The 14,027-nt window shown below is 31.3% G+C and overlaps 1 long non-coding RNA gene across 1 annotated transcript; it reads left to right on the top strand.

The window, feature by feature from the left end:
• Positions 1-6,680: 6,680 nt before the first annotated feature.
• LOC139907250 (uncharacterized) lies at positions 6,681-7,303 on the top strand. The gene is made up of 2 exons (XR_011783699.1): positions 6,681-7,019; positions 7,073-7,303. It is a non-coding gene; the product is annotated as an uncharacterized lncRNA (long non-coding RNA).
• The last annotated feature ends 6,724 nt before the right edge of the window (positions 7,304-14,027 follow it).

Raw genomic sequence — 14,027 nt, 5'->3', positions numbered from 1 at the left:
TCAAACTATTGCAGACATAAAATCTCTTGTTGTGTTAAAACTTGATACGTCTAAGTCAATCCAACTCGGAGTAATTGATCAAAAACAAAAAAGTGTCATGAACAATTATTTTGCAATGAAAAACGCAGAGTACTATTTGGCTGGGTTACAGAGATGGGAACATAGCTGGTAGAAGTGTGTAGAGTCACAAGGAGGTTATATTGAAAAATAAGTAATCAGAAAAAAAATGGTTTTTATCTCTATTAGGCTATAAACTTTTCAGACCAGTCTCCTACTGTTACCGGGATAGAAAGTTAAGTGATATTGCAAACCCCTATGGATAAGAGTACCACCAGGCTATAATATCTAACACAAAAGAAAACTAGAATAACTTTTCTCAAAATTGAGTCTGAATTTTATTTGTACGAATTGATTATCGCCATTTTCTATCAACTAATTATTTTAATTAACCCTTTGAAAACGCTGCAAACACACTTAAAGTGTCTACAATATATCGTCACAATGAAAGAGTTAGAATATATTTGATTTGGAAGAGACTATACGGGGCCAAAACTCATTTCCATATATAAAAAAAAAGCTTTGAACTATAATTAACATTATCAAGTATATCAACCAATCCTAGGGATTTGATTATACAACCTATTATGAACTAAAATATGTCTATGAATTATAGAGCTGTTTATAATTTATAAAAATAGATTGGGAATTTTTACTTTCCTGATTTTTGCTCGAGATTATCTTTGCGTTTACTCAACACATTATATAGACCCATTAAGTTATATAAATGCGTAAGAATGGTTGATTTTGGTGGGATATCAGTCTACTAGTTGTAAGGATTAAAACAAATTAAGCTTACAATGGGTATGAAGAAAGGAATGTAAAAACGATGTAATACAGTGTGCAAGGTAAAATTGTAGCTTCAATTGACTTCAAATCAGTTTGGATTATTTTAGGACAAATATTTTGAAATACGAGTTTGCGTTACTAAAAGTAGGGACTATTTCGTTTGATAAACAATTTAAAAACAAACATTCCAGAAGATCCACAGTTTTTAGTGTGGAGGTGAAAAGGTAAAGGGTGGCTAACTTGTTCAACGCTCAAGTGAGTGTTGTGGAGGTCATGAAGGTCGTAGGTTGCTCCTGAACTCTTATTTATAAGATCAAAAGCATGGTAGCTCCAGATCAGAGCCTTAAGAAAATTCTAACAAAAGTAGACGCTGTAAAATTGGATCATGGAGGACGTGGACACTGCGATCACCAGAACTTCACGAAAGTTGATGAGGCAGCATTGTTAAGGCTCTCAATGTCAGTTATTGGACTGTGAAGAGGTATGTGAAGGATTTGGGGTAGAACTTTTATGTACGAAGACATGGGCAACAGCTTTCAACAGCAACCAAGGTCAATATAGGCCAAAAATTGTTTGTTTTATTTATATTGGTCTTTTGTTGGAAAAAATATATTTTATTGAAATCAAAAATTCAGTGTGTTTTTATAAATTAAAAAGTACTGGACCCCCCCCCCCTGTCTCCTTGTTTGTTAACACATATATTTAATATTTACTAAATTAAAAATGTTGAAATGTAGTTGTACTGTTGTTAAAAAAATATAGTCTTGTGATAAAGCCTCACTGGGGTACTCCTTTTCGTTCTTGCAATATTTTATCCTATTTCTTCGTTAACACGGGTAATGCGAAGAAGTTTTCGTATGGTATGAAAATTACCAATGCAAAATTTTATTTTTCTAAGATGTCATGTTATGTAGCACATCTTGTTCAAAATTTGAGAGGCGACAAAAGTACTTTATTTCGCCTATAATAGGGATTAATCATTATTTCCCGTTAGTTAATTATTATAGGCATTATTCTAACCTATAAAAAGCATTTTATAAAGTTTTTATTTTGATTTTTATTATGAAGCAAAGAGAGAGAATAACATAATGAAGTTTTGATTTTTCCTTTCTAAAAATGTAAAAGAAGGATGCGCGTTATACGCGGAGCATCATATTTTCCTAACTTTTTTCTCTTTTGTTGCTCAATAAGACAATTTTAGAAAAGAAAAAAACTTATTAAATACTTCTTATAGATTAGAAAAAATGTCTATCAAAACTATTTTTTTAATATAACTAAAATGTCATTTAGTATTTACTAAGTGAAGATTTTCTTGTCTTATTTCATAATTTGATCGAGATGTGCAACCTAAAGATGACCTCGTAGGACTAAGCATAGGTCATTTTCACCCCATATGATTAAATTTTCTACAATACCTGTAATCGAAATTCGAAAAAAGTTTAGAATGAAACCGTTTTACTCTATATTCAGATATAAAATAGTATAGACCGATATTTTGGCATACGAGTCGTTACCCGACCGGAGTTTGTAAGTGAAAGCAATTTATCTTCTCGGCCATCTCATATCTCAATAAAAAAATCGTATGCTGTGACTTCTGTATCTCATTATATTGTTGTATTTTTGTCATAGTTGACGTCCATTGCAGCAGACTGAAGGTTTTAATCTACTACTAAATTTAAGACGAAATACCAATAGAAATCTAATTGTCGTCTCCATGTATTTCTTTCTCTATATTCACTAGTATAGAACTACTTTTGAATAATTGTTGAGAATTGAGTAAATAGAGAGAAAACTTAAGAAAATTTTGATAATTCCTTTCTGAAAATGTAAAAAAAAGGATTTGCTCTATACGTAGATCATCAAATTTTCTTAATTATTTACTCTTTTTTTTTTTTTTGCTTCAACTTTTTAACACTTTTTAAAAGTTAAAAAAGTGTTCATCAAAATTATTTAATGAAAAATAACTAAATTTTTCGTCTTCCTATCTATACTGACTAAGATACGAGTTTTTGCCTTTTTTTCATAATATGATCGAGATGGGGTACCTAAGGATGACAACGTAGGGCAATGCAATTTTTGCATAGGTCATTTTCATACCTCTTACCTTAATCCAAATTCTAAAAAAGTTGAAAATAAAACCACTCTACTGTAAATCTGTAAAAAAATCCGTTATTTCCCTTTTGAATAAACTAAGATAAGATAATAAGACTAAATTGTATCATGGACACTTATGTGTCCTAGTTGTACAGTGGATTGAGCATAAACAAATCTGTAAATATGGGAATAATATGACATCAATAAAGGATGGGTTCTATCAAATATGTAAGGTATGATAAATGTAGATATATATATGTGTATGAAGAAATTTATCTTCTGTGATATTATGGTAAATGGTACATACTACTTCTTGCCTGTCGTATTACCATAAATAATGGACGGAGGAAAAAAGGAAAAGAAAGAAAAAATAGAAAAAAAAGCCACATTTTGTTTAAAAAGGATATCGCTTTGTGTTTAGCCACAGATGGATAAATGCATCCTTAAACAATGTATTTTCTATCATTTAAAAAAGCAAAAACACGTACATATATAAATCCTATATAATTTGATTTAAAAACATGTCATAATGCTGGCCTATTAGCCATTTTTGCCCTTAAAATAACTATATATCCATGGTCATTGATAAAGTTGTACAAAATATGACTTAAAACGTGTGTAAGGTTATTCAAGTTGGCAATACGGAATGGGTTTTTGTTTTTTTGCAAAGCTAAATACAGGGTTTATCTTGTATAATGGTACACATTTTATTTTATGTTTTACTTTTTCAAGAGTAAAATTTAAACGAGAGGTTGTGTGAGTACATTTATTTTACAAAATCATGTGACAATAATGCTCCGTACAACTTTAATTCAATATATGAGACCTCAACTCTAATAATTGCCTCAATACGCTGTCTAAATCCCTTGGAAACCTTGACTTTGGAGTCAGAATCGAGCTTGGTCCACTCCTTCTTGATGGAAGCCTCTAGAAACTGGAGACTCATGTGGGGAGTAGCACTCGCCCAGTCCTCCAGATGCGTCTAAATAGATAGAGATAGGGGTTCGTATCTGTAGAGGAGGGTGCCCACATGGTGATATCCCAAAAGTCCGGAAAATTGTCTCTAAGGAATGTCTGGGTTTTAGAAGGGTGATGACTCAGAGCTCTGCCTTGAGTGAAAACAAACTTTTCTCTAGCCTAAGGTAGCACTATCTTATCCAGAAAGTTGTCCCCGTTCTTTTTATCTGCCTGAGGTAGATCTTTCTTATCCAGAAGTTCAATGTAAGCATCTGCATTCAACCGCTCCTCCTTCTCTACAAAAATGGGAGGGGAGACGCCCAATACTAGGGTTCCGGCTGGATGTTTTGTTCTGAAGAATGTCTCACTGAAGCTGAGACATGTCTGAATGTTAGGATGTAATGCTTATTCACAGTAAAATCAAAGGTGAAAAAAAAAATCATCAGAAATGAGCAATACTTTACCGAATTTGTATTGGTTTTGTGACAATTTAGATCCTATTTGCTCTTTGCAAGCGTCTCAGCTTTTTCTGTTCAGAGATGAGATGTCGTATGTTGGTATGTATCCTTGCATAGTTTTTTAAAGGACATTATAAGGTTAAGGAAAGAAAAAAATGAAAAGATAAGTAAACAAAGGATTTTTGACGATAGTATGAAAGTTGAGCGAACAATAGTTTAACTTGAATATTTTTTCTTTTCTAATCCCTATATGAAGCAGAAGAGCTCATTATTAATTTTAATTTATTAATGTCCCAGGCAACACCAGACAACCCAACACTAGTATATTCTTAAATGTGAATGTAAACTATTTTTTCTTCAATTTTTATTTTAACAATTATGAAGTGCAATAATAGTAATAATAGATAGACCTTTATAACAAAATTCAGGTCGTTACATGTTCTAGTTCTAAAATAACGTTTATTATTGTTATTACAAGTCGTAAAACACGAAAAATGACCTTTAAAACCTTCAATAGATCCAGGTTTGGCCTTTATAGCCTTTAAAAAAATCAGGTTTGATTCATAGCTATATTAGAATGTGAGTAAGACAATTTAATAAACAAAGAATAAATTGACTCCTTAGCACAATGAGGATTTAACTTTTTTAAATTTTAATTTCAAATTATTTACAACTTATAATAATCGTTATTATGATTGATATATTTTCTTGACTTACCCTGGGATCACAGAAGATTAAAATGACCTCCTAACCGTTTTTTGCAGTAGTGTAGTAGCGTGGTATAGAGCTAATTTACAAAGAATTCCCAGACCAACTAATCTGATTTGGGATTGGGCAGCAGATATCGAACAATTATACCTATTTGTTTCAATAGGACATGACAAAACTTTCATATTGATCACTAAGCGTTAAAAGAGTTTCAAAAAGAGGTGTAAATAATAGTTGCATCGGTTTTTTGGCGTTTGCTCTGTCGTATATTTTAAATCATTTACTTAATGGGGGTTTTTTTAAATTTTTTTTTATGGTGTAGATTTAATAGTCTATTTTAACTTTTTTTTACCTACTTTTATAAATAGTTTTTATAACAGAAACTGTGAGTCATTGACTTTAGCTTTAAAAGAGGATTATATACATATACAATTCGTCTAAGGGATGGTTTCACATCATTTTTTGTACACGTACAAACTTAATTATTTCAATCTAAATATCGTTATAATTCCATTTATTATATTTTTCCTTGACTGAATTTATGGGACAGACATAACATTTTGATATATTTACTGCTGCCCAATTATGCCAAACTGCCAATGGAAATCCCTTTCACTCCTTGTTGCTTTTCTTTCTCTCTTTAAAAGGTACTAACATTGAAAAAATGATTCAAAAATGCCCCGAAATCTAAAATACAAAACTTTTTTAAATTGCCTTCTTTTTTATATTATATTTAACGATGTTTAAAACATGGTAAAACGTAGAGCTGCTATCCTAGAATGTTTGTTTACAATTCTCTTAAGAAATTGTAAACAAAAAAGAAAAGAAAAGAAAGACTCTTGTCAATGCCACAGCCCGACTGTTCTCTCCTGAACTTTGGTGGCACCTCAAGGGGAAGCTTTTCGGACTTTGGTGGCACCTCAAGGGGAAGCTTTTCGGAGTCCGATACACAACAAAGGACTAACTGAGGGTCCCATCATAACTCCTTGAGCCAAGTTTGTAAAGATCTGATGTGCAAAGTTCCACACCAGGAGACTGTAACTAGTCATTAAGGCAAAATGCAGTTATATTGATTGAGAATGTAAAAAAGATGTCCCTTGATTGTATTTTTTAAAATATAACCATTTTTATAACTTTTAAAAGATGTTGCATTTTAGACGGAGGGGTCTGTATTAGTTTATGTATAAATATTTGTGATACAAATTTGTGTAATTAATGAACTCAAATACTTTGTGCTATATATACATATGTATACCTTCCTTCTGATCCGACCCCCCTGTCAAACCCCCTCCCCCTCCCTCCTCCAAAAAAAAAAAAGTTTAATTAACTTCTGTAATGGTTAAAACATACATAGCTCCTAATCAAAAACAATGCAATCAAGTATTGTGCGTGAGCATTTAATGTTATTACGCGTTCTTCCTCTCTATTTGCTTTATGAAAGAGTATAGCATAAGGTTTTATGTATTTGGATTTGAGTATACTTAATGCAAAAATTGACTCATTACAAAGTATTTATTGTTGTAGGTGACATTTTTGTTGCTAATTTGAGTCATGTGCTAAACCTCGGTGTGGTATGTATATATATATAACTACACATTAAATATTTAAAAAAAATATCATTCTTTAATTTTGTTTATATATTGTACATAACATACTTGTACGTATATAAATAACCATAAATTTATAAAAAGGCAACCAATATTAACGAATTATTCGGTTCCTTGTTCTTAGTTACTTCGAAGTAATCTGTATCTTTTTTAAAAGATTTCATTGAAGCATCATCGACCAACAAATAATTATGGATAGTGAATTTGATATGGATATACCTCTCTCTGGTACTAAAAAGTTTGGAACAACTTTGGATTTCCTTAAACAGATGGCAAAAATGGGAGAAAAGTTGAGGAAAAAAGTATGAACATCTGTAAGTAGTGTCCTACACGAATCGTTTATGCCAGTGTAAGTACATCAAATATGTCAACTTATTTGCGAAGACATTATTTTTCCCACAGCTGGTGATACTGTGACTCCTAATCGGTGGTCTTGTGTATTACTGGAAATGTAGAAAAGCTCATCTTTTGGGAAACAAAAATTATAAATAATAGTATGTATAATCTAACCCGTATATATTTTATATCAACTTTTTTGTTTTTTGGAGAAGTTATGTATATTTTTGAATAATTTATTTGTACAGATAAAAAAATTTAATTAAATAATAAAATATCGAAAAACTTAAAGAACTACATCAATTCCATTTTTTTAATAATAATTTTACTATTATACCGTACCGAACAGCGTACCGTGAAGGGTGTACCGTGGTTAGCACCAAGCCGTGTTTTAGCATACTGTTCCATCCCCACTAAATAACCATTATTCTTAGACTCAGGTGCATGGATGTAGCGGCATAGTAACAGTTGGTTACAGGCTTTCGATTTAAAAAGTCAATATCTTTTGAACATAATGTTTATTGATTAAAGAATAAAGTTAGGGAGAAAGTAATTTCCTATTTTACGCTTTATTTCAATGATTTATAAGAAGTGTTATAATCATCTGATTTAAGCCAAGTATGCCCTGTTCTGTTTGATAACTTGTTGCCAACAAGACTCCAACTCCACGTTGAACCCTATTATAGAAGCCCTTGTCCCTATTGGCAAAAAAACTCGGACAACAAATTTTTATATACCTATATTGATGCCAATTTGTTACCCAAGCGTGTTGGCCGGAATGTGGGGGAATGGGAGGGGATGCATAAGAACTTCCATCTGAGCTCCATGAGCTTCTGGCCGTCATCAAAGATATGTGCTGCCTGGTGTTGTCTTGATGAAAAACGATTCATCTCTTATCCACTAATGTTGGCCGGTTCTGTTCGATGGTCAGCTTCAAACAGAGGAGTTGTTCACAGTAGAGGGCAGAATAGAGCGTTTGGCCATAGGAGAGCAGCTCATAGTAGATTATTCCGTGCCAATTGCGTCAAACACATAGCAACACCTTCCTGGCAGTCAATCCTAGCTTTGCCATGGTCTGGGCCGCTTTGTTGGGTTTTACAAAAATCTACATCGCTTGGCATTGATATTAGTGATACATTTTTCTTTGTCAGTCTCAATTCACTTCAGAAATGGCGCGTTTTTCACATTCAGGTAGTAAAAAATGTAAAATATTGTGAATTTCTCTCATACTCGACACACGATAATTTACGACTGAATCGGCCAAGTGCAATACTGTTCATCAAGCGTTTTTAGTATACACTCACACCTTTACAACGCTTTACCGTATGATCTGTTTGACCAATAATGAACAAGCTATACTTAATTTTTTTTAAAAGGCTTAAAAAACAAATACGAAATTTATTTTTCCCCAGCCTAATATTTCTGGGATTTCATCTATGCTTTATGTATTACCTTCATTAAATATTTACATAACGCGAAATTGACCTCTGTTATGAATAATTTATTTATTTGAAGTAGTTGTGAGAAAAGAAACTGCTCTTTAGCTATAAGTATCTGTTAAGAAGTAAGAAACTAATAATTTTTTTCATTCTGAGGAATGTAGATACAATTTGAAAGTGAGTCTCAACGCCTCTTAAAAATATAAAAAACTGCATTTAGTTATAAATTTTTTATCCTATTAACATAACTTTTATACTATCATTTGTCTTTCAGCTGCTTTTCTAGTACTCTTTCCCCTTATGAGTATTCTGAATAATTAACTGGAATTAGATCATGTTAAGCTGTGAACCAATCTACACAATTATTGAAAAAATATTCTCACAACTGGTAATAATTGACTGACCACCAATGGGACATGAACGTACGATACGAGAATAGTTTCGCCATCTTGCGTGTATTTTTTGGTTATTATTAGTTTTATGCTTACTTATTTATTAGGATAACTTATACAACCAGTGTCATTTTGCAAATATTTATATTTATTTTAGTTTAGTTTTATCCATTGATTTTGGGATTTTCACTTCCTTTCTTTGAAGGAAAGGTTATGAAACACAAAAAAGAACTAACTCTGTTACAGGATTTTAATTATGATGAATTAGCTATTCATATTAAGGTTTGAAACCTTAATGATACCTTGGCATATTTATAGGTGTCAGGAAAAAATAGCAAGGAAAAATGGCAGTGGAAAAAATTGCAAGATTCTTTTAAACTGATATAATAACTATCACCAATTGGTGATAAAAGAATTGGTGATAAACAGCGATTCCAATGGAAAAAGTGCTATTGACTTAACTTTACTTTATCAATGACAATTATAATTTCATTAGACAATATGGATTATTCATATTGGACAAGACTCTTGGATTGACGGACAAGCATTTGCATAATACTAGTCAAGAGTAGCGATTTCCACTTTCTAATGATCCAGGATGTGTCAAAAGAAGAGGTGGTTGGCTGTGGCCCGACAAACCAATGAGAGGTTGAGTTGATGGAAAGGGCCAAAAAAAACTGTAAAGCTCAGTAGAGTTGGAGCAATCTCAAATTGCAAAGGAACAATGGTCTTCGTCTCTTCATAAACCTTCTTTCTTGTCAAAAGAGAACGAAACAGGCTGCATTACATAATTACCTAAAGGACTTCAATTCTCGAAGTTGTTTATCTAGGCTGTGAATTCATTACTACGATTGTAAAAACTAATAATGGTCTTTAGTGATACTCATCTTATTCAACCTAGCAAAAGCTAGGTGGCTGGGAATAAAACTATGTCCCAGTTCCTGTCAAGTGCCGGTCATAATACCTGATTTGAAGTCTCAGTCAAGGGAATTTTACCAACAATAGTACAATTAAAAAAGTTTATGTTCCAAGTGTATTTTGTTTATTATTAAGTGGTTTCATAGATCCTGTATCTTGTTTTGAACTCGAGATATATATATTAATTTTTTTTTTTTTGTGAAAAATGATTAAAAATGAAACTCTTTTCTTGAGACTTTAATATGTTATTCATCATTCACAATGATAGGGAATATCATAGAAATTTATTATATATATTTTTTTAAAGTCCTATTCAAAGAATATGCATCTATAAAGATTTTGTTATATTTTTTATTTTTTGAGTGATCCTATACTTTATGAGGCTGTACAAGCTAACACACTACAAAATTATGTTATTGTTTATTTCAATATCTTATAATGACCCTGTAATAAATAATCCTATATTTTAAATATTTAAATTCAAAGCTCTCCGTGAACGGATCCCTTCATAGTTTCAATTCTTGAATCTATTCCATTGTTATTTGTAGAGTGATAAGACTCCCTACCCAAGGAAGGAGTCAAGTCTACTCTTTTGAAGATTAGGTTGGTTTGGTTTTCTTCTTCGGATAAAGTTTCAATCTACCATCATTCCCGTGGATATTGAAATTCGAGCATCTCTTGCTGAAGATAAATTATCTTGAATCACTTCTTTTGCCCTAATTCTTAGAGAACATGAAAGTGTTTCTGTCTTTAATTAATAAAGATAGATCTAATGGGATCTAATATGAAAAGCACTTCTAATTAAAAATGTTGTCACTCCATTTATCCATTTATTTTTTTTACAATTATAGTGACATATTCAAATGTAATTGTATCATGTTAGAGTAATACACATTAAAATTCGTTGAAAGAACCTATAACTCACTTGTTAAGGTTCTCATAACTTGACTTGATATCCATTGGAAGAATGAATTCACAGACCTAAGTAAACAACTTCGAGAATTGAAATCCTTAATTAAAAAAAGATTACTTAATGAAGCCTGTTTTGTTCTCTTTGGACAAGAAAGAAGGTTTATGAAGAGACAAAGACCATTGCAATTTCAGATTGCTCCAACTGTACTAAGCTTTACAGTTTTCCTCGCACTCTCCAACGAATCATTGTCGTGTTTGTTTATTTTTCTTTTATCATACTATATATATAATATTGGTGATAGTTATTATATCTGTTTAAAATAATTTTGCCATTTTTTCCACTTATACACTTTTTTTTTTATTCTCCCATTTTTTCCTAAAATCATATTTATATGATCTTGTCTATTATCTAATGAAGGGAAGGGCATTGATCAAACTTTGAGGTACACTAAAAACAAGATTCATGATGTATAATTCTTGAAAAAACTGATCAATACCATGGACTAAGAAATATTCTTTTTAAATAAAAAAATAAGAAAATTAGTATATAGTTATCCTTTAAACATCCTCTGTTTTTTACTGAAAATTGATATGCCAAATAATATGATGATGAGTGTTTTACAATCTTCCATTTGATCGATTGATCTTGTTTTTCAAATAAGTGACATAGAGACATTTGAACTTATTCTCAATTTGTTTTTGAAACCCTCTACATTTTTACTAAAAGTTTTTATTTACTTACGTCATTGACATAAAAAGATATGATTTCTCTTAAAAGTGGATTAAATATAGAAATAATATTATATGTATGTTGATAGTAAGTGACATAAACACTCACCCTCCTACGACAGAGAATAAAAAAATATACCAGACCGTATAAACTTAATTATGACACACTAAAATGTTATTGATGCTTTACAGAGCAGGAAGTAACACCTATTGGTCTTGACAAACTCTTCTTAAGACCCCACGAAGTTCTGGAGAGGTTCAATGTGAATGGAACGTATATCGTGAATGGAAAATGACACATCTTAAATATTTTTTACAGGGGCTTTTGAGATTGAAGGAATATGCAAATGGGCATGCAGATATTGTCGATAGTCATCATTTCTTTCATTGTACAACTATAGAGCATGCATGATATTCACTAATGTTCAAGAAATATTGGGGAACCTTTCTCATGTACGATCCCTTTCTTAATAATTTTAACTGTCCCTTCCATCTAACAAAAATCCTTGGAACTATCGGACATTTTCTTGGCATTTGATCAAATTGAAAATATTTAAAGGTTATTTAATACATTCGTTGCCTTGTGTTTTTGTGTCTTAATTATGTAGATACAACTGCGATAAAATTTATGAATTATTGCCATATTTATCAACTATTCAATCGTGTATGTACCAATCTATGTATACCATAGTTTTTAATTTATATTTATGTATCGAAATATAAAATCAACCTACAAAAAAATATGACACACTTTAGATAACGAAAATCTTTGCATATATATCTCTTAAACACTCATGTATTATAAGACACTTGATATTTCGTACAAAGAACATGAAGCTCATATTTTCATGTAATATGAAGCCCTTTGGTCTCAATCAGACACTTCAACGGAACTCGAAGTGACGAGAAGACCTTCATAATCAATGCACTTTTTAGATATACATATTCAATAGAAAATATGGGGTCTTACAAACCCGGAGATCATTTGTAAAGAAATTTAATGTTTTACAATGATGCGTAATAGGCAAAGTTGTAGCTAATTTTCATTGGCCAGCTGCATAAAAAGTCTGTGAAGAGGTGCTCCAAGATGTTTGTACAATTTTAACGAATTATTAAGAGTACAAAAATATTTAATTATTACTTCCTTTGTTCTCCAATTCCCTTTTATATAGCATTGGAGACCGTGTCGTTGAAGTGATAAATCTTAATAAGAGAAAGAGATGGAAAAAGTGTTCCTTCTGTTGGTTGGAGGAGGATACCTTTTTTCATTTGTTTTACAAATTACTAAAATTAAACCACGTGGTAAGCATGACCATAGGGATTTTGGAGGCTTCGTTTCAAATATCGATCATCAAGGCTGGTTGGTGATATCATCCCCTTATTACAAAAACTTTAACAAAATTGAACTTATCATTTCAAAAGTTCTACATGTCTTCTACGCCACACGTTCAAATAAGTTTAACATTCCTGCAGTCCTCGATTAGTAGGTTAAAAAAGGACTTTATCTTTTGGAGATGTTTGGGGGAAAGGGGACCCTTGTTTTGTCTACGGATGGACTCGATAATCAGCATGCAACATAGTACTCGCTCCAACATAGGGTGGGAGGTTTTAGCTGGTTTGTAAATACTACTTATCAAGTTCTTACTATATAGTGTTGTTTTTAAATGGTGCGTTTTTAAGCCTTTTATCGTTAATCTTCAAAAGTATGTCATTTTAAAAGTATTAATAAATTATTGTTGATTGAGAAAAAAAAAGTTATAATAATAATATTTTACAATAATATGTAATTGGCAAAGTGGTTGCATATTCTCATTACGTTACGTTTATAAAACTTCTCAGACTAAAATTCAAACTCTTTACTTTTAGAACCATTTTAATATGTAGTACACATTTTAATCTCAACCCAAATAATGGCCAAATGCCTATTTTATTTGGCTGATAATTTCATACCAGATCTGGAACAGGTTACCAAATTCTTGGTTGCAAGCCATTAGGTAACAGGTCGACATTTGAATCATCATTTTCATCATTCGAAGGATATTCTATTTTAAAGGTGACTTATATGCAGAATAACTAAAAGGCTAATGAATACGTCATAAAATGATATTTGCATCATTTTAATGGTGTTGACATGGTTTTTGATATGGGGGATAATACTGTGGAGTATTATTTAACTTTTCTAATAATTACATATCATATAATCTTTAAAAATATGGCCCCCCCAGGTGTCGTTCCTACATTCATATTATATCATTGCTTCATTAATGATTGATCTATATAAAATGAATGCCGGTCCACAATTCTTTTTAAGGTGAAACCTGACCAACAAAAAGTGGTATAGATCCCTGATGAGTCTATAATATCAACATTCTATTTTGAAAAAGTCAAATTCTATAACCTACTTCGAGCAAAAATGACTTAACTTTGTAAAATTATACCAAAGAAAACAAAATAAGATGTTTTTATTAATATTCTATCATTATAATATAACAAATTAATCCTGAAATTATTATTTTAACTGTAGACGATAATTATTTTGTTATGAATTGTATTTTTATTTATTTATTTAATACCAGTTAAACCCAACATTACACAGAGTTATTTGTTAAACTTTAGAGCAACTTTGTTACC

Source organism: Lepeophtheirus salmonis, chromosome 14 (assembly GCF_016086655.4).
Source record: "Lepeophtheirus salmonis chromosome 14, UVic_Lsal_1.4, whole genome shotgun sequence".
NCBI lineage: Eukaryota > Metazoa > Arthropoda > Copepoda > Siphonostomatoida > Caligidae > Lepeophtheirus > Lepeophtheirus salmonis.
This window is presented reverse-complemented; position numbering and strand designations above follow the sequence as displayed.